Source organism: Mandrillus leucophaeus, unplaced genomic scaffold (genome assembly GCF_000951045.1).
Source record: "Mandrillus leucophaeus isolate KB7577 unplaced genomic scaffold, Mleu.le_1.0 Scaffold7, whole genome shotgun sequence".
Lineage (NCBI taxonomy): Eukaryota > Metazoa > Chordata > Mammalia > Primates > Cercopithecidae > Mandrillus > Mandrillus leucophaeus.
This window is the reverse complement of record NW_012107585.1, coordinates 5,986,472-6,006,750: the sequence shown is the minus strand read 5'-3', so window position 1 is coordinate 6,006,750 and position 20,279 is coordinate 5,986,472. Positions and strand designations below refer to the sequence as shown.

Below are 20,279 nucleotides of genomic sequence, written 5' to 3'. Positions count from 1 at the left end.
TGCAACGCTGAGCGGGAGCGCGAGGAGGGAAGGGGTTTGGCAAGGGGCCCCAAAGAGGCCGAGACCCCGAGAGTGCCGGCAGCGCTCTTTATCACGCCTGGAGGCTCCTGCAGAGTCCCGGAACCGCCCGAACCTCCAGAAATGCAGGCAGGGTGCACTCCCCAGGGGGTACAACTTTGGCAGTGAGGACCACAGAGGTCCAGGGAGAACCGGAGACCCGAGGAGCATGAAGGCACTCTATGACACCACTGCCTACAAACGCAGGGGCCGGAATGCAGTGACAGGACACTGCTGGGAGTAAAGGCTCTCAGCGCCTCCGTGGAGGGCTGCCTCCACTCCCAATATTGTGCGGGGGGACTAGGACGAGCCTGGTAAGTCAGTCACAGGATATCAGTTCTCAGAATAGAAGAGAAGCCAGGTCTGGACAGCACCTGATGATGGTCAACTCTCAGGTAGGACCCATTTGCTGCCCCTCCAGCTCTTGTCGCCTCTTTCACCTTCATGCCTTTCTACAGAAATTCCTCTCTTGGTGGGCAGCCAGAGAGCCTCCCAGGCCTGATTTGAATCTCAAATCCCAGCTCTGCCACCTGCCATCTGGGTAACTTGGGCAGGTGTCACCAACCTCTCTGAGTCTTGTTCTTCTCTTCTGTAAAATGCAGATGATAAGTATAACTAATTTCTTGGTAACAGTAGACGATACTATGCACACAAAAGGCCTAGCCCAGTGCTTGGACAGGGAACCATCCAGTTAAGCCAGTTCCCTTCCCCCTGCACCTCATGAGGCCCCATCTACCACTCTTCTTTAGTATCCAGTGCTTGAGATTTGCAGGGGGCTAGAGGGGTTCCTCCCAGGCTCTCCCTGTTCTGGTCCCTGGCCCCAATGCCATCCACAGTCTGGTCACTGCTCGGCCTCATTAAAAGGATACACAAGGCTGGGCACAGTGGCTCACACCTGTAATGCCAGCACTTTGGGAGGTCAAGACCAGCGGATCACTTGAGGTCAGGAGTTCAAGACTAGCCTGGCCAACATGGTGAAACCCTGTCTCTATTAAAAATACAAAAATTAGCCAGGCATGGTGGTGGGCGCCTGTAATCCCAGCCACTTGTAGGCATGAGAATCACTTGAGCCTGGGAGGTGAAAGTTGCAGTGAGCTGAGATTGGGTCACTACACTCCAGCCTGGGCAACAGAACAAGACACTACCTCAAAAAAAAAAAAAAAAAAAAAAACCACAATAGGATACACGAACAGATTGCCAATATTACACTTCACTCATGCCGAGAGCTCATCCTTCTCTGCAGTGTCTGCTTCTTTACAGAGACTCGCTCTATCGCCCAGACTGGAGTGCAGTGGCAAGATCTCAGCTCACTGCAACCTCTGCCCCCCGGGTTCAAGCAATTCTCCTGTCTCAGCCTCCCGAGTAGCTGAGATTACAGGCACCCGCCACCACGTCCAGCTAATTTTTTTTATTTTTAGTAGAGACAGGATCTCACCATGTTAGCCAAGATGGTCTTGATCTCCTGACCTCATGATCTGCCCGCCTCGGCCTCCCAAAATGCTGAGATTACAGGCGTGAGCCACTGCGCTGGGCCCTGTGTGCTTCTTTTACTTACACATAGGCAAGGAATTAAGGAAAATGGGATGGGCTGGGAAAGCAACTGCCCAGAGGCTAAAGTGAACTAGAAAGTGTGGCAAATTGTTCCCCAGATCAGCTACCCTTCAGGGACTGAATAGCCACATCAAAGCCACTCAGGTTCCCAAAGCCCAAATCCTGAAGCAGGCTGGGGCATTGCAGCCCTGAAGGCTCACTGCAGGGTCCGCTGGAATATGCAGGGTGTAATGAGTCCACCCTTTGAGTTCTGAGGTCAGTCAATGTCTTACCTGTTCCAGCCCTCAGAATAATCAGTGTTTGGCAGGTATAAAAACAAAGGCACATTCAATATAAATCACAGGAGATAAAGAACCTTGTCAGAAACCCTCAGGAGCCAATGAGAGGCAGAGGACTGCTGGTATTCTAAATCCCTGCTGTGCCACTGTTGGTAACCTTTCTGGAATGCCCTAAATATTTTTGGGCAAGACCTCAATCACCAACTAGTTTCTGAAAAACTGAAGAATCTGATTATGTTACCTATGATTACTAGAGTAAATAAATAAAAAGTATGTCCGTGAAGCAAATGGATGAAACACCTGCACTCATATCCCAGATAATCCTGGACATATGCCAGGATTCCATTTCGTTTGTAAAATGTATTAATTTGATCACTTATTTGACAAATATGTATACAACCAGACACTGCAGTAGTCATCTTGGATACAAAGATTGATCCATTCATTCAACAAATAATTGAGCGCCTGTTATCTGCCAGGCAGTGTTCTAGGTACCAGGGATATGATAGCAAACAAAATGGTCTCTATCCTCAGCAACAAATAAACAAATACATAAATGCATGGAAAAGTAATGGTGACAAACTGTTGGTGTTTCATGCCATGAGGAGAAATAAAGCAAGTAAGAGATTAGGGCTTAATGGAGGGTGCCCTCCGTTAATATTTATTTATATTTATTTAATATTTTTTATTTTTATTGTTATTTTTATTTAATATTTCTGCATAGAGACAGGGTCTTGCTATGTTGGCCAGGTTGGTCTTGAACTCCTGACATCAAACAATCTTCCCGCCTCGGCCTCCTAAAATGCTGGGATTACAGGCGTGAGCCACTGTGCCTGGCTGAGGGTGCTCTTTTAGACAGTGATTAGGGAAGGCCTCTCTGCAGAGGGAATATCTGAGTAGAAACTCAAATGAAGTAAAGGAGCAAGTCATGTATATATCTGGGAGAAGAGCTTTCCAGGCAGAGGGGAGGCTGTTCAAAAGTCCTGAGGAGGGAATAGCTTGGCATGTTCCAGGAGAAGCGGAGATAAAGGAGGCTGGAGTGAGCGAGGGGGAATGTAGGAGAGATGAAACTGGAGAGGAAAGCAGGGGCCAAAAAAGTCAAGGCTTTGCGTGAAGGGAAGCCACTGGTGGGTTTGCAGCAGTGGGTGGCATATGATAGTTGGCATTATTAAAGCACCATTGGGGCCAGGCACAATGGCTCATGCCTATAACCCCAGCACTTTGGGAGGCCAAGACGGGAGGAATCACCTGATGTTAAGAGTTCAAGACTAGCCTAGGCAACATGGTGCAACCTCATCTCTTTTTCTTTTTTTTTTTTTTTTTTTTTTGAGATGGAGTATTGCTCTGTCACCCAGGCTAGAGTGCAGTGGCACAATCTCGGCTCACTGCAAGCTCCGCCTCATGGGTTCATGCCATTCTCCTGCCTCGGCCTCCTGAGTAGCTAGGACTACAGCCTGCCACCATGCCCGGCTAATTTTTTTTGTATTTTTAGTAGAGACGGGGTTTCACTGTGTCAGCCAGGATGGTCTCGATCTCCTGACCTCATGATCTGCCCGCCTCGGCCTCCCAAAGTGCTGGGATTACAGGCGTGAGCCACCGCACCCAGCCTACAACCTCATCTCTACCAAAGAAATATATACAAAAATTAGCCGGGCTTGCTGGCATGAACCTGTAGTCCCAGCTACTTGGGAGTCTGAGATGGGAAAATGGCTTGGGCCCGGGAGCCAGAGGTTGCAGTGAGCCAAGATCCCACCACTGCACTGCAGCCTGAGCAAACGAGCCAAACCCTGTCTCAAAAACAAACAAACAAAAAAGGCAGAGAGTCAGGGGAGAAAACCAGCTAAACTGGGAAACATGTAATAAGAGGATTGTGACCTAAATTATATGGGAGAACCCTAAGGGGAGCTAGAGAAAGCATTAGACGAGGTCACATTTGAGCTGCTTTTTGAAGAGTAAGTGAAATTCGATCAGATGAATAAAGAGGGCCAAAGGAAGGTCATGTCAGGCAGGGGGCATAGATTAAGTCAGGGTTAGGAGTGTGAACCTGCATGGCGTGCTTGGGAATCATTTGGCGATTGGGCAGGGAGAGAGAATAAGGGCTGGGAAATGGGCCTAAAATGGTGGTTTGGAACTAAACCATGAAAGATCTCGAGTGTGACATTCAGCAGTTTGTACTTTATTTTATTGGCAATGGAGAATCCTTGAAGGTTTTGTGAGTTTGTGTAGGATGCAAGCAGAACTGTGTTTTTGAAATGATGCTTCAAAATGCAATGCAAAATGCAAGCAGAACTGTGGATTTTTTGGTTTTTGCTTTTTGTTTTTGAGATGGAGTCTCGCTCTGTCACCTAGTCTGGAGTGAAGTGATCCAATCTCGACTTACTGCAACCTCCGCCTCCCAGGTTCAAGCAATTCTCCTCCCTCAGCCTCCCGAGTAGCTGGTATTACAGGTGCCCGCCACCATGCCCAGCTAATTTTTTTTTTTTTTTTTTTTTTTTGTATTTTTAGTAGAGACAGTGTTTCACCAGTTTGGCCAGGCTGGTCTCAAACTCCTGACCTCAAGTGATCCGCCCACCTTGGCCTCCCAAAGTGCTGGGATGACAGGTGTGAGCCACTGCGCCCGGCCCAGAACTGTGGTTTTGAAATGATGCTTCAAAAATGCAATGCAAAAAATACATTGTCAGGTAGGATGGAAGGAGACTGAAGGCAAGACCAGTAAGGTTCATTCACTTAACAGAAATTACTGAGTGCCCACCAAGGGCTAGGCCTCGGCAAAAGAATAGTAAATAAGTGAATATCATACCTTTCTTCATGGATTTTAAGTCTGGTGGGGAGGTCATGAGGACTCATTTCAGAGGCTGGGTCAGATCCAGGAATATTCCAGAAATATCATCATTAAGACATGGAAAATCCTGAATGTGGAAAATGAGAATGGCTTGCTCACTGATTGTGAGATGCAATGGAAATCTAGTTGCTTCCAAGTATCCTGCCATGTAAAAACAATTTTAAAAGAGTATTTTTGGATTGTATATGCCTTTACAGCTTTAAAAGCACTTTCACGACCAGGCGCAGTGGCTCGAGCCTGTAATCCCAGCACTTTGGGATGCCAAGGCGGGAGGATCACCTGAGGTCAGGAGTTCGGGACCAGCCTGGCAAACATGGTGAAATCCCGTCTCTACTAAAACTACGAAAATTAGCTGGGCGTGGTGGCGGGTGCCTGTAACCCCAGCTACTCAGGAGGCTGAGGCAGGAGAATCGCTTGAACCTGGGAGGCAGAGGTTGCAGTGAGCCGAGATCGCGCCATTGCACTCCAGCCTGGGCGACAGTGTGAAACTCCATCTCACAAAAAGAGCATTTTCCCATAAAGCCTCTATTTGCCTTTAGGTGTTACACAAATTGTAATTATTAAATAATTACATGTTATTATATTATTTGACTGTATAATCATGGGTGAAAACTAGGCAGAAAAAGAGCTGTTCTGCAGCGCAGGAGAAGCACCTCAGCATACACGGGCAGTGGAATGGAAAAGGTGGGTTTGGGAGGACTGCATCAGTGTAGAGAGAACAGTGTGTTTCGCTGTCTTTATGCCTCATGTCTAAGAGAATCCATCCAGAAAGAGTAAGGCAGGGTTAAGAGCAAAACTCCTAAAATGTACCTGGATGTCTCATTTAACAAATCTCAGTTTGATGATGCCATGTCCCTGTAGCAAACTCCTTTAAAAATTGTTGTTTCCTCACCAAGACTGTATGTCATGTTTAGAGTCTTGAAAAAGGTTGTGGAGCATTTACACGGTGGTGCTTGAATTAATTCTCTGTGACGTTCTTTGTCTAACTTGTTCCTTTCTGCTATTGTCAGAATCAAATTTTGCACTTAATCTCCCCTTGTTTTCAGATGACAATATCTCTGCTGGGTTTCAGAAAGCTGGGATTACAAAATGTTCTTACGGTTTTAAGTCCTCTGTGTGATTGCAAAACTCAGGAAAGGATTGGATGAGATTTTAGAGGGTGGGGGTAATAGTCAGTGGACTACATAGAAGATTCTTTTCCAATAATCTGTCCTTGGACCCAAATGTCCATCACTTGAGAGAATGTCAAGATTTTTTTTTTTTTTCATGACAAATTCTCACTCAGTTGCCCAGGCTGGAGTGCAGTGGTGCCATCACAGCTCACTGGAAACTTGACCTCCCAGCCTCAAGCATTCCTCCCATCTCAACCTCCCAAGCAGCTGGGACTACAGGCGCATGCCACCATGCCCACCTAATTTTTTTTATTTGTAGTGGAGATGAAGTCTCACTCAGTTGCCCAGGTTGGTCTCAAACTCCTGAGCTCAAGCAATCCTCCCACTTCGGCCTCCCAAAGTGCTGGGATTACAGATGTGAGTCACCACGTCTGGCCTCCAAGATTTTTAAAATAAAAATGAAAAGGGTTTGTATAGGTTACAAGAATTTATGCCTGGAACTGGGTGCAGCAGCCCATGCCTGTAATCCCAGCACTTTGGGAGGCCAAGGCGGGTGGATCACTTGAGTTAGGAGTTCGACACCAGCCTGACCAACATGGTGAAATCCTGGCTCTACTAAAAATACGAAAATTAGCTGGGTGTGGTGGCGCATGCCTATAGTCCCAGCTACTTAGGAGGCTGAGTCAGGAGAATCACTTGAACCCAGGAGGCAGAGGTTGCAGTGAGTGGAGATTGTGCCATTGCACTCCAGACTGGGTGACACAGCAAGACTCAGTCTCAAAAACAAAACAAAAAAACAAAACAGCAACAACAACAACAAAAAAAAAGCGGTGTCAGGCACCTGTAGTCCCAGATACTCGGGAGGCTGAGGCAGGAGAATGGTGTGAACCCGGGAGGCAGAGCTTGCAGTGAGCGGAGACTGTGCCACTGCACTCCAGCCTGGGCGACAGAATGAGACTCCGTCTCAGAAAAAAAAAAAAAAAAGCCTGGATCAAAACTGAACTATACACTTAAGACTGTACATCTCACTGTGTATAAATAATAATTCAATAAAAGGAAAAATCAAACCATCAGGACAGATAGAGCAAAAATAATTAATACTGACAAGTACAACGGTTGACTGGACCAATTTTTTTTTTTTTTTTTTTTTTTAGACAGAGTCTCCCTCTGTTGCCAGGCTTGAGTGCAGTGGCTCAATCTTGGCTCACTGCAACCTCCGCCTCCTGGGTTGAAGCAATTCTCCTGCCTCAGCCTCCCAAGTAACTGGGACTATGGGTGCGTGCCACCATGCCCAACTAATTTTTGTATTTTTAGTAGAGACAGAGTTTCACTCTGTTGGCCAGGATGGTCTCGATCTCTTGACCTCATTATCTGCCCATCTTGGCCTCCCAAAGTGCTGGGATTACAGGCGTGAGCCACCGCACCCAGCCTAATTTTTTTTTTTTATTTGTGGTAGAGATGAGGTCTCGCTCAGTTGCCCAGGCTGTTCTCAAACTCCTGAGCTTAAAAGATCCTCCTACCTCGGCCTCCCAAAGATTACAGGCTTGAGCCACTGCACCTGGCCTCCAAGATTTTTAACATAAAAATGAAAAGGGGTATGGGTTGCAAGAATATATGCATGGGTCAAAACTGACTATACACTTAAGACTGTACATCTCACTGCATGTAAATAATAACTCAATAAAAAGAAAAATCAAACCATCAGGACAGATAGAGCAAAAATAATTAATACTGACAAGCACAACGGTCAACTGGACCATCTTAGGGGCATGAATTATGATTTTGGTGACTGAACTCACTTGGTTACTGAGGCAAAGGAGGGATAAGCATTGATGAAGGAAATCCTATTCCTTACAGATGACTGATTGGTCAGAAGTTACCATCTTTTAAAAACAGTACCCTTGGGACCGGGCACGGAGGCTCACACCTGTAATCCCAGCACTTTGGGAGGCTGAGGCAGGCGGATCACCTGAGGTCGGGAGTTCGGGGCCAGCCTGACCAATATGGAGAAACCCCGTCTCTACTAAAAATACAAAATTAGCCGGGCTTGGTGGCGCATGCCTGTAATCCCAGCTACTCGGGAGGCTGAGGCAGGAGAATCGCTTGAACCCGGGAGGCAGAGGTTGCAGTGAGCTGAGATCGCGCCATTGGACTCCAGCAGCACACTTGGCCAGGCACAGTGGCTCATGCCTGTAATCCCAGCACTTTGGGAGGCCAAGGTGGGTGGATCACTTGAGGTCAAGAGTTTGAGACCAGCCTGGCCAACATAGTGAAACCCCATGTCTACTAAAAATACAAAAATTTGCCATACATGGTGGCGGGAGCCTGTAATCCCAGCTACTCGGGAGGTTGAGGCACAAGAATTGCTTGAACCCAGGAGGTGGAGATTGCAGTGAGCCAATATCCCATTGCTGCACTCCAGCCTGGGCAACAGAGCGGGACTCTGTCGTAAATAAATAAATAGCATGCCTGATCTCCAAATGTTAGAACCTATCGTCTCCATCATTCCTCATTCAGAATATTCCCCCTTTTCTTTGCCTAATCCAGAGCAGTTCCCAGCCTCTCTGAGATCCTCAATGGATGCAGGAAGTAGTCACCCGCTATGCTTTGCACCTTTAATACTGGTGCCATGCACCCCGGTACTCTAACAGGGTAGATACATTCGATAAGTTGACCACACACCAGAAGCCACCCACGACATCTATGCAGTTTCCATGAGACGAAAGCAACGCATGTTCAGATGACCCCACCACATTTCAGCCACTGCGGCCTCCTTTATGGTCTGTCTCCCAACATCCCACTAAACTGGACGTTCCATGAAAGCAGAAACAAGCTCTGCTTTAGGTATATCCTGGACTTAGCACAGTGACCAAAACATAATAGCATAATAGGTGCTCACATCATATTATTTAGTGAATGAATAACAAATTTTTGAAAAGATAACCATTATTGCTTTTTTTCTTTTTTCTTTTTTTTTTTTTTTTTTTTTGAGACAGAGTCTTGCTCTGTCACCCAGGCTAGAGTGCGGTGGTGCAATCTCGGCTCACTGCAACCTCTGCCTCCCAGGTTCAAGCAGTTCTCCTGCCTCAGCCTCCCAAGTAGCTGGAATTACAGGCGTGCACCACCACACCTGGCTAATTTTTATATTTTTAGTAGAGATGGGGTTTTGCCATGTTGACCAGGCTGCTCTCGAACCACCTAGGCCTCCCAAAGTACTGGGATTACAGGTGTGAGCCACTGCACCTGGCCCATTATTGCTTTTATGGAAATGAGTCCTCTATGCCTGGACTCAGTGGATGGGGGAGGGTGGCCATAAAAGAAGGTGCAGCAGGGGCTATTGTTCTCCTTCAGACAGCTCATTTCTGTTGCATGCAAATACAACCTGGATCCTGAGTGACCGCAAGCATAAAGGTGTATGTGACCTTTAAGGACCAGGCATGTTTTCGCCACAGGCAGGAGGGTTCTGTGTTTTAATTGCCTGGAGGTTCCATCCAAAAGCAGTCAGCCAACAGTGCAGTCTGTGAGCAGGGCGGTTACATCTGTGGCACTTGGAGTGGTGCCTGGCCGTGCACCAAGAAGGCCTACTGGTACCGCACGGTGAAAGCAAAGTGGGTTCAGCAAAGGAAGCTCCCAGTGCTGCATGGATGGGTAGAGCTCCTCATGAAATTAAATAAAATAAGATCCTCTCAACAGACTTAAGTATTAGCAGAGGGATGGGAGCATGGGGAATTCAAAGATTCAACTCTTTACCCAGTAGTATGGAAGTATTTCAATATTTTAACAATTGAAAAGCAATACCAGGCCGGACGCGGTGGCTCAAGCCTGTAATCCCAGCACTTTGGGAGGCCGAGATGGGCGGATCACGAGGTCGGGAGATCGAGACCATCCTGGCTAACATGGTGAAACCCCGTCTCTACTAAGAAATACAAAAACTAGCCGGGCGAGGTGGCAGCGCCTGTAGTCCCAGCTACTCGGGAGGCTGAGGCAGGAGAATGGCGTGAACCCGGGAGGCGGAGCTTGCAGTGAGCTGAGATCCGGCCACTGCACTCCAGCCTGGGCGACAGAGCGAGACTCCGTCTCAAAAAAAAAAAAAAGAAAAGAAAAAGAAAAGCAATACCAGAGCACATCAGCTGCTTTCCAGTCCTCAATGTTAGAACTCTGCCCATACTCCTTTCCTTTGGAAGCTGCCACTTCCAGATTTTTAAACAAGATGTACAGGCAATGCCTCTACTAGGACATCTCAGCATTGTAATTCTGGCTGACAGGGCCTTGCCGGGAGGCTCCTCACCTTACAGAGTTCTGAGATAATTTTCCCTTTGTAAGTGACATCACCGACCTGAAGGTGGACTCCAGGTAACTGCCCTATCTGGGGAACAGTCATTTCGCAGATATGTGACTCGCTGTTGGAGAAATTCAGAGACCTTATCAAGCAGATCTCTACTCTCCCAGCTCTGACACAGCCAGCCCTGTCCCTGTGCTGTGTGTAACCCAGCAACAAAGATGTACACAGGGACCAGGCTAAAGGAGGGAGTCACCATTCTGAAGCTAAAAATCTCCAAAGATACTCAGCCTTTAACGGAGGAGGGCTTTTAGAAAAAAATCCAGCAAATTCTCTGCCCTTTCAACTTCACTTTCTGTTCTCTTTTTATCTGCTTTCAGCATTTCCAATTAATCTTGGAATGAGAGCCGAGGGCAAGAAGCCAGCAGTGCCTGAGGGAGGCTAAAGAGCCAACCGATCCAGGGAAACAAATGCCAGCGAGGGACCCCACAGCAAAGAGACAGACACTGTGAGCAACTCTCCTGTTACCATGAGGCTTGCGAGGCGTGTGCGCGGGTCTCCGCATTGGCACCATCTGCCAATTCCTCAGGAGGACAGAACAAACCAGTGAGGCATGAAGATTAGATTATGTAACGCTCGAGGATTGCTGTTTTCAAAGAGGAAACAAATGGAACGAATTGATTTGCTTGTCAAAGTCATGTCACTAAAGGAGATCTATTCCCTCCTCTTCTAAAAGGACCTCATTAACGAGTGGAATGATTTCACAGATTCAGAAAATGTGAGACCACAATCCACTCCATTCATAAGAGCAAGTCCACTTTCCAGAGTCGCCCTCACACATTCTATTCTGGTCCCCCGGCCTGAAAAAATGTCTATCCAGCGACTACCTAAAGGGTACCGACCTGGTGAGGGACATAATTGTCAGTTGCTAGCCATAAGATTTAGAGCCGGAGGCCAGGCGTCATGGCTTACACCCATAATCCTAGCACTTTGGGAGGCCGAGGTGGGTGGATCATGTGAGGTCAGAAGTTCAAGATCAGCCTGGCCAACATGGTGAAACCCCATCTCTACTAAAAATACAAAAATTACCTGGGCGTGGTGGCACACACCTGTAACCCCAGCTACTCAGGAGGCTGAGGAATGAGAATCACTTGAGCTCAAGAGGCAGAGGTTGCAGTGAGCCAAGATCACGCCATTGCACTCCAGCCTGGGCAACAGAGTGAGACTCCGTCTCAAAATAAATAAAAATAAAAAAACAGAACCTGTATGCTTTGCCTGAACTTTCTTGCTTCTGGGGAAGCAGTGTCTCGTTTTGAGACCAGTGGGATTGTATTTACTATTCAGAGCTCTAAACAAGTGCTCTTGATAGAGGAGGGATGTGTTCTTAAAAATATATGAATCAGAAAAAAATATATATATGTGTGTGTGTGTGTGTGTATATATATATATATATGCATCAGGAAGGAAAATGCATTGAATTTCTCAGAGTGCTTTGCCATTGCTGGGCTTCTCTCAAATACCCAGCACAATACTTTTTCTAGTATCCTCAGGAGATCTAAGGAATGAACAAACGAGAACCCTGAACCTGCTGTCGTAGTTCCATCCCTTAAGGTTTCACAGCCTCCCTAAGATACCAGGATTTAAATATCAAGTCTTTATCCAGCATGCACATGAAGTCTCCTCTACCAGATAGTTTCCATTTGCCCTCTGGATCTGCTCTTCCACCCTTCTCCGTGCTGCCCTTGGCCCTGGCGGGCTGACCTACATGGACTGCAGCAGCTCTCCTGCCCTCTAGCTTCCAGCGGGCACAGCCAATGGGAGCGGCAGCAGGAGATGGCAGGGCAGGAGGAGAGCATGGGTGAAGTGTTGCTTTCCCCACTTCCCTCCTGCCAGATGGCCTTAGGTTGGTTGTGCCTTTTGATAAAAGGTCACCCCTCTTTCTCAAGGCAGCCTGCTCCACACAACTCTCTCTTTCTGGGTTCTGTCATTTCTTCCTCCCCTCAACCTTCAGATCTAAGAGTGGTAAAGGCCCTGTGGGTACTGCACTATCCCTTATAGCTTCCCCACGCCCTGCTTAAACCTTGTAAATAGTCCATTTATTAAATCTTCTTCTAATGATCTAATTTGAATGTGCCATCTGTTTCTTATACAGACCCTGCCTGACATACCTTTCACACGTGACAGTCTGTTCTAGGCCCTACACCACATTAAAAAGAAAAAGTAGGGCCAAGTGCAGTAGCTTATGCCTGTAATCCCAACACTTTGGGAGACCGAGGCGGACGGATCACAAGGTCAGGAGCTCGAGACCAGCCTGGCCAACATAGTGAAACCCCATCTCTGCTAAAAATACAAAAATTAGCTGGGCGTGGTGGCGGGCGCTTGTAATCCCAGTTACACGGGAGGCTGAAGCAAGAGAATTGTTTGAACCCGGGAGGCGGAGGTTGCAGTGAGCCAAGATTGCACCATTGTACTCCAGCCTGGGCAACAGGGCGAGTCTCTGTCTCAAAAAAAAAAAAAAAAAAAAAGTAGCAAACTTTACAATATGCTACCACTTCATGTAGTTATTCTCAATGTTCACCTTTTCCCAAGCCTATAATAACAACTTAAAGATAAAACTTAATTCGTCTTTACAACATAATTGTGCAGTAGAGTTTGTATGAGCTAAATATAATTCAGAGAACAAGCATTTTCATGCCATCAAAATTCATGTTAACAACTATAAAGAGAAAACCCTAGAATTGAGGCCCCTGACTTTCAATGTAGCAGAAAATATATTCCAGTATTTAAATCTATCTAACAAATATTTGAAAGTCTACTATGCGTCCAGCAAGGTGGTGATCTTACAGTGGGGAGGAACATAGACGTGGCCCCTGCCTTTGTGAAACTTGGTCTTGTTTTCTAAAATAAATATGCTTCTAGGCCGGGCTCAGTGGCTCACACCTGTAATCCTAGCACTTTGTGGGGCTGAGGTGGGAGGATTGCTTGGGCCCAGGAGTTTGAGATCAGTCCAGGCAACATACTGAGACCTCATCTCTACTAAAAATAAAAAATCAGCCAGGCATGGTAGCACATGCCTATGGTCCCAGCTACTAGGGAGGCTGAGGTGGGAGGATTGCTTGAGCCTGGGAGATCGAAGCTGCGTGAGCTATGATCATGCCACTACACTCCAGCCTGGATGAAAGAGCAAGACTCTGTCTCAAAACGATTTTTTTAAGTAAACAAATAAATGTGCTTCTAAAAAGTTGAATGTAAATTGCAATTCCATAAATCCAATCATACATTGTATGGTCATGGGGAGCATACTATTTGAATAATAATTTGTAAAATAATTACCCTTGAATCTTTTGAACCAATCAAATTTTTCATCCATCCAGGTACTTCAAATGAAATTTCTCTTTAGTCTGTAGGGAGGATTGATCTCCTTCGATGCTCCTGGAATGGTGGAAATTGTGGAATGGAATTTAGAGGAGAGAGAGGGAATTACCATTTATAAACCACATATAGAATGCTAGGCAATTTGCATCTTTTAGCATATTTAACCCTGAGAAGAAACACATAGTCCATCATTCTCTTATTTCCTATTTCTGAAAATAAAGTTTTAAAAATTAGTGTGGCAGGTGTGGAATTCAAAATCCATTTTTCCTAATGAGGAGGCAAAGCAAAATGATTCAGTGGAGGACTCTAAAGATTACATTATCCCCCAGCTTCAGTGGCTTCCTGCTGCTCTTAGGATCAAGTCCAAAATTCTTCCCAGGGCCACTGTTCCCACGCCCGCCGGTTCTCGAGACCATCCAGGCTCATTCTCCCTTGAAAGCTTTTACCCTCCTCAATGTCACTGGTCCATCTGCAACCTCTTCCGCTCCCAGCTCCCCCAGATTAACTCGGATGCATCCCTTCAGTTTCTACTCAGTTTCCACTTCCCAGGGAAAGTCTATCTCCCCAGTTGGGCCCATGTCACGGTATCTTTAGTGCTGAACACCAGAGAAGGGCTCATTTGTTACCTGGGTGAATGGATGAGGAAGGGCTGCCCAGGAGGGCTGCCCTGCCTCAGACCAGCCATTTCCCTCGTTGGTTTCCTTTGGTCCCAGGGGCCTGCCAAAGCCTCCCTCAAACATGGAATGGGTGGCCGGGAGCAGTGGCTCACTCCTGTCATCCCAACACTTTGGGCGGCCAAAGTGGGCAGGTCACTTGAGGCCAGGAGCTCCAGACCAGCTTGGGCAACAAAGTGAGATCCCCTTCTCTACTAACAATTTTAAAAAATAGCTTGGGTGGGCCGGGCATGGGGGCTCATGCCTGTAATCCCAGCACTTCAGGAGGCTGAGGCAGGCAGATTACCTGAGCTCAGGAGTTCCCGAGACCAGCATGGGCAATGCGGTGAAACTCCGTCTATATCAAAACACAAAAAATTAGCCAGGCGTGGTGGCAGCTGCCTGTAATCCCAGCTACTAGGGAGGCTGAGGCAGGAGAATTGCTTGAACCCAGAAGGTGGAAGTTGCAGTGAGCCAGGATCAGGTCACTGCACTCCAGCCTGGGAGACAAGATGAGACTACGTCTCAAAAAAAAAAAAAGCTTGGGTGATTGTGCGAGCCTGTGGTCTCAGCTACTCAGGCGGCTGAAGCAAGACGATGGCTTGACCTGGGAGGCGGAGGTTGCAGTGAGCTGTGATTGCGCCACTGCAGTCCAGCCTGGGCAACAGAGCTAGGCCCTGTCTCAAAGCAGAAAACAAAGGTCAAAAGAATCCTCATTTGAGGTTCTAGAAGGTCTTTGCCTTCTCTCTCAGCTCCTCAAGTGCACACTTGGATGTTCCAGGACCCCGAGCTTCGGTTGAGGTGAGAACAAAGCTGTCCCAAGGGTCCCCACTGACAGAAAGTTCCTGAGGCCTCGCCCTTGAGGACTTGGGTGGCACCAGGCCACATGACTCGTGGCAGCTGCACATGCGCAGGGCAATTATTCAGCAGGCTCTCTCCAGCCCTACCCCGAAGTTGGAAGGCAGGCAACAGTGCAGCAGTGGGGCTGGGGGTTCCAGAGATCACCTGAAAGGTCAGCGTGGGGTTGGAGTGTATTGAGCACCACCCGGTGGCAGGCATTGAACTGCATTCTCCCACTGTATACTCCCAAAGGCTCTATGTAAGAGGGACACACGCACTGGTGTGTCCATTTTACAGATAGAAAAACTGAGGCCCCATTGTCTTTTTTGTTTGTTTGTTTGAGACAGTTTCACTCTTATCGCCCAGGCTGGAGTGCAATGGCGCAATCTCGGCTCACTGCAACCTCCGCCTCCCAGTTTCAGGCTGTTCTCCTGCCTCAGCCTCCCAAGTAGCTGGAACTGCAGGCACGTGCCACCACGCCCAGCTAATTTTTGTGTATTTTTAGTAGAGATGGTGTTTCACCATGTTGGCCAGGCTAGTCTCGAACTCCTGACCTCAGGTGATCCACCTGCCTTGGCCTCCCAGTGTTGGGATTACAGGAATGAGCCGCCGTGCCCGGCCCCTGTTGTCTTTAGAACTTGTCCAAATGCACAAGTGCAGTACTGGGATTTGAACTCAAGTTGCTCTGGCTTCCAAAGGCCCAAGCTCTCTTAAGTCCTCCCGTATTCACAAGTAAAGTTTGTTTTCCCAAAGTGTAGTCACCACTGGGAGGGAGTTCCTTCTTTTCTTTCCTAGTAACCCCAAGCCAGCTGCCTGCATGGATTTATGTCCTGGCTGTGTGACCTTGGACCAAGTCATATAACCACTGAGCCTGAGTTTCATTATCTATAAAATGACGACGTAGGCCCGGCACGGTGGCTAATGCCTGTAATCCCAGCACTTTGGGAGACCGAGGCGGGAAGATCACGAGGTCAGGAGATCGAGATCTTCCTGGCTAACATGGTGAAACCCCATCTCTACTGAAAAATACAAACATTTAGCCAGGCATGGTGGCACGGGCCTGTAGTCCTAGCTACTCAGGAGGCTGAGGCAGGAGAATCTCTTGAACCAGGGAGGCGGAGGTTGCAGTGAGCCAAGATCATGCCACTGTACTCCAGCCTCGGCGACAGAGCGAGACTCCGTCTCACAAAAAAAAAAAAAAATTGATGACATAGTCAGGCACCGTGGCACACGCCTGTAGTCCCAACTGCTTGGAAGGCTGAGGTGGGAGATCCCTTGACTCCAGGAATTCAAGGCTGCAGTGAGCTATGATCACACCACAGTGCTTCAGCCTGGGCAACAGAGTGAGGCCCCACCTCTTAAAAAAAAAATGATGACAATATTGCCTGTCTCTTATGACTTATGAAAACTAACTCTTCCAACAAAAATCCAGTGATCCCTACCAGACGCTAGGTACTATGCTAGTCCCAGGGAGTGTAACATAAAAAGAAGAGAAGATAAGAGCTCATCTGGCAATTAAGCCAGATAGCGTGTGAACATGCTAATAAACTCCAAAACCCTGTCAGGGATTGTTCTAGAAACCTGGGCAAGGTTGGACCCATTTCTCATTAAGAACAGATGAGATCTAAAAATGGGCTTGGCATCCCCATTGAAGCCTGCAGTTCTCCTGCAGGCTTCCCTTGTTGGAAGGTGGGCAGTTCTGCTGTGGGTTTGTCACAGCTGGCTCCTGAGGAAGTGGAACTAGCCTGTTACAGGTGTGGGGAATCACAGCCAGCAGGCTCTTCCCTTACGTCTCCAGAGCAGTGGGCGTTTCCCCTGATACATTAGAGAAGGGTCTGCGGTGCTCTTGGAGATTTCTACTCTTTGCTCCACTGCAAACAAAAAGAAACAGACAGAATTCGGGCCTATGCTGACATTCTGCTGGAATGTCCCATCTCGCCTAGGTTCTCAAACACATATAGAAGGTCGTTCACACAAATGCATCTAGTCAAAGCCCCTTACTCAGATATAAGAGTGCTGGCATGTGCCTGGCTCAAAGTCTAGCGTAGGAGAAAAATAGCAAGCCAGGCCTTGGCCAGTTCTCCTTTTAGCAGATTTTGTGAGGAGAAACAAAACAAAATAAAATAAAACAAAACAAAACAAACAAATAAACAAAAACCCTTGAGTGCCAGGATGAAGGGACAGAGCCCTAGGATGCCTAAACTGGAAGGCCAGTGAGTTCAACAGACTGAGGCCCAGAGAGGTGAGATTCACTACCCAGGGCCACAGAGCAAGGCCCTGAGAATCCCAGTGAATTCATGGAGCCAACACATATTTTTCTGAGTGCCAGCTATGCGCCAGGCACTATTCTAGCCCCTACAGAGACAGCAGAGTCAAAACAGACAAAAACTCCTATCCTCTTGGAGCTGGCGTTCTGGTAGAAGGAGCCAGACAATAAAAAGATGAATTAGTGAGATACGTAGTATGCTGGACGGTGATAAATGCGATGGAGAAAAATGAAGCTGGGAAAGGGAATAAATAAGGAGTGTATATTGCATGGGTGTAATTTTAAGTAGGATGGTCAGGGAAGGCCTCCCTGAGAAGTTGGCATTTGAGCAAAGACCTGAAGGAGGTGAGGGACAAAAACATGCCAGTGTCTGGGGGAAGAGTGTCCCAGGAGAAGAAAGCAGACCAGAACCACAAGGCAGGAATGGACCTAGTGCGTTCCCAGGGGCAGCAAGGAGGCCGCAGGAGTGAAACGGGTGAGCAGGAAGATAGGACGAAGAAAGGGGCAGGGGCTGGACGCAGTGGCTCATGCCTGTTATCCCAGGCACTTTAGGAGGCTGAGGTGGGCGGATCACCTGGGTCTGGAGTTCGAGACCAGCCTGGCCAACATAGTGAAATTCTGTCTCTACTAAAAATACAAAAATTAGCCGGTGTGGTGGTGTGCGCCTGTAAGGCCAACTTCTCGGGATGCTGAAGCAGGAAAATTGCTCGAACCTGGGAAGTGAGGATTACAGTGAGCCGAGATCACGCCACTGCACTCCAGCCTGGGTGATAGAGTGAGACTCTGTCTCACACACACAAAAAAGGAGCAACAGGAACCAGGTCACATAGCAGCCTCATAGGTCACTGTAAGAGCTTTGACTTTTACTCCAAATGAGATGGGGAGATGGGGAAGCATTGAAGAGCTTGGGGCAGAGACATGACATGATCTGACTAAATGAAAAAGACTGAAGCTACTTCTATGCATTCATTCATTCATTCATTCATTCCTCTTAGGTGCCAGACACTCTGCTAATGACAAGCTAGACATCCCCAGAATGACCCACAGGGCCCTTGACTTGCATTTTGTGCTGACTGGAGAGTCCACAGCAAAGAGAAAGGAGGGTCAGCCACGGCCTTCTCCTTGGCCACCAGACACCCTCCATCCCAACATCCTGCTCCTTACTCCCCTCGCCCTACAGTCCAGGAAGAAGGGCCCCAGGTAGCTGCAGGGCTCTGTGCTCAGGAGGATGCTAGAACCTGCAGGTTATAAATAGCATCTCCTGCCGCAGGGAATCAAGCTGCTCTGTCCGAATGAGTCAGAGGCGCAGAGCCACAGCCCCCCGAACTGCAGCATCCCTCCCCCATCCCACCTTGGGCTCCCTCTTTGTCCTCTTCACCAAGGTCAGGCCTCCGCTTCTCTTCTCACCATGACCCTTTCTGACCTCTTTATTCCCCGCTTATGCCAGGCTCTATCTCCTGGAGCACCAGACAGTCCCACTACTTCCTTCGTTCTGAGACACAGGATTGGATTTTATATATATATATTTCAAGATGGAGTCTCGCTCTGTCGCCCCAGCTGGAGTGCAGTGCCGTGATCTCAGCTCACTGCAGCCTCTATCTCCTGAGTTCAAGCGATTCTCCTGCCTCAGTCTCCCAAGTAGCTGGGACTACAGGTGCGTGCCACCACGCCTGGCTAACTTTTTTGTAGTTTTGGTAGAGACAGGGTTTCGTCATGTTGGCCAGGTTGGTCTCGAACTCCTGACTCAAGTGATCCATCCACCTCGGCCTCCCAAAGTGCTGGGATTACAGGCATGAGCCACTGCACCCAGCCAGGATTGGATAATATTTGAAAGCCCAGGATCCGCAGTTGGGCTTGCCTGGATTTCAGGCCTAGTTCTGTTGCTTCTTGGCTGTGTGACCTTGGGTCAGCCACTTCACCCCTGAGAGCTCAATATTCCCCATTCATAAAATGGGGATAACAATAATAATAATAGTACCTACTTCATGGAATTAGAATGAGGATTCAATGAGATAACTCACACAAAATGCATAACCTAGAGCTTGGCGTACAGTAGCTGCTCAATTAATGGAGTGATGGTCCCTGTGCTCAATTAGATTATAATCCAAAGAGAGGTGATAATAAGTAAGAGAAGAACAGTTTTCATCTGTTCTGCTGAGCATCTACCATGTCATGTGCTTGGAAGTTCTTTGAGTTCCCAATTTTTTTTTTTTTTTTTTTTGAGACTAAGTCTCACTCCATCACCCTGGCTGGAATGCAATGGCGCAATCATAATTCATGGCAGCCTCAAATCCCTGGGCTCAAGCAATCCTCCTGCCTCAGCCTCCCAAGTAGGTGGGACTACAGGCACGCACCACCATGCATGGCTAATTTTTAAAAGTTTTTTGTAGAGACAGGGTCTCACTGTGATACCCAGACTGGGTCTCAAAACCCCTGGCCTTGTGCAATCCTCCCAAGGGATCACAGGTGTGAGCCACCATGCCTGGCCTAATTCAGGATTTCTAATCTTCATAGCCAAGCAAGCTTCACCAGCCCCGTCTTACACAGGAAGACAATGAGACACCGAGGGAGTCCCATGACTTGTTCACGGTTATGCCTTGGACATCCCTGGTGAGGCAGGACCTGGTGTCAGCAGGAAGACATAATCACATCACTAGGTGCCCCGGAGACCCGTGCAGCCACTTAGCCCAACCCACTCCTGACTCACCACTGTGTGTGGAGGTAAAAGAGTAAAGATTCAAGGAGTAGCAAGGCAGGGCAGGTAGAGTTGTACAATACGTGCTTCCTCCGGCCATCCCTTCCAGTTCCTAAGGTGAGAAACCCTCTGCCACCTCCCCAAAACCTAGACTAGCTCTCCCTTGGGTGGTACTGGGTAAAACTCTCACTATAGAATAGCCCCCACAAAGGAGATCTGTCTGTGGAACCTTTTTTTTTTTTTTGAGACAGAGTCTCACTCTGTCGCCCAGACTGGAGTGCAGTGGCACCATCTCGGCTCACTGCAAGCTCCGCCTCCTGGGTTCACGCCA

General features: G+C 47.8%; 1 long non-coding RNA gene across 1 annotated transcript; it reads left to right on the top strand.

The window, feature by feature from the left end:
* On the top strand, positions 1 to 11,385 carry LOC105527950. Its single transcript, XR_001004296.1, has 2 exons — positions 1 to 440; positions 10,500 to 11,385. It is a non-coding gene; the product is annotated as an uncharacterized LOC105527950 (long non-coding RNA).
* The last annotated feature ends 8,894 nt before the right edge of the window (positions 11,386 to 20,279 follow it).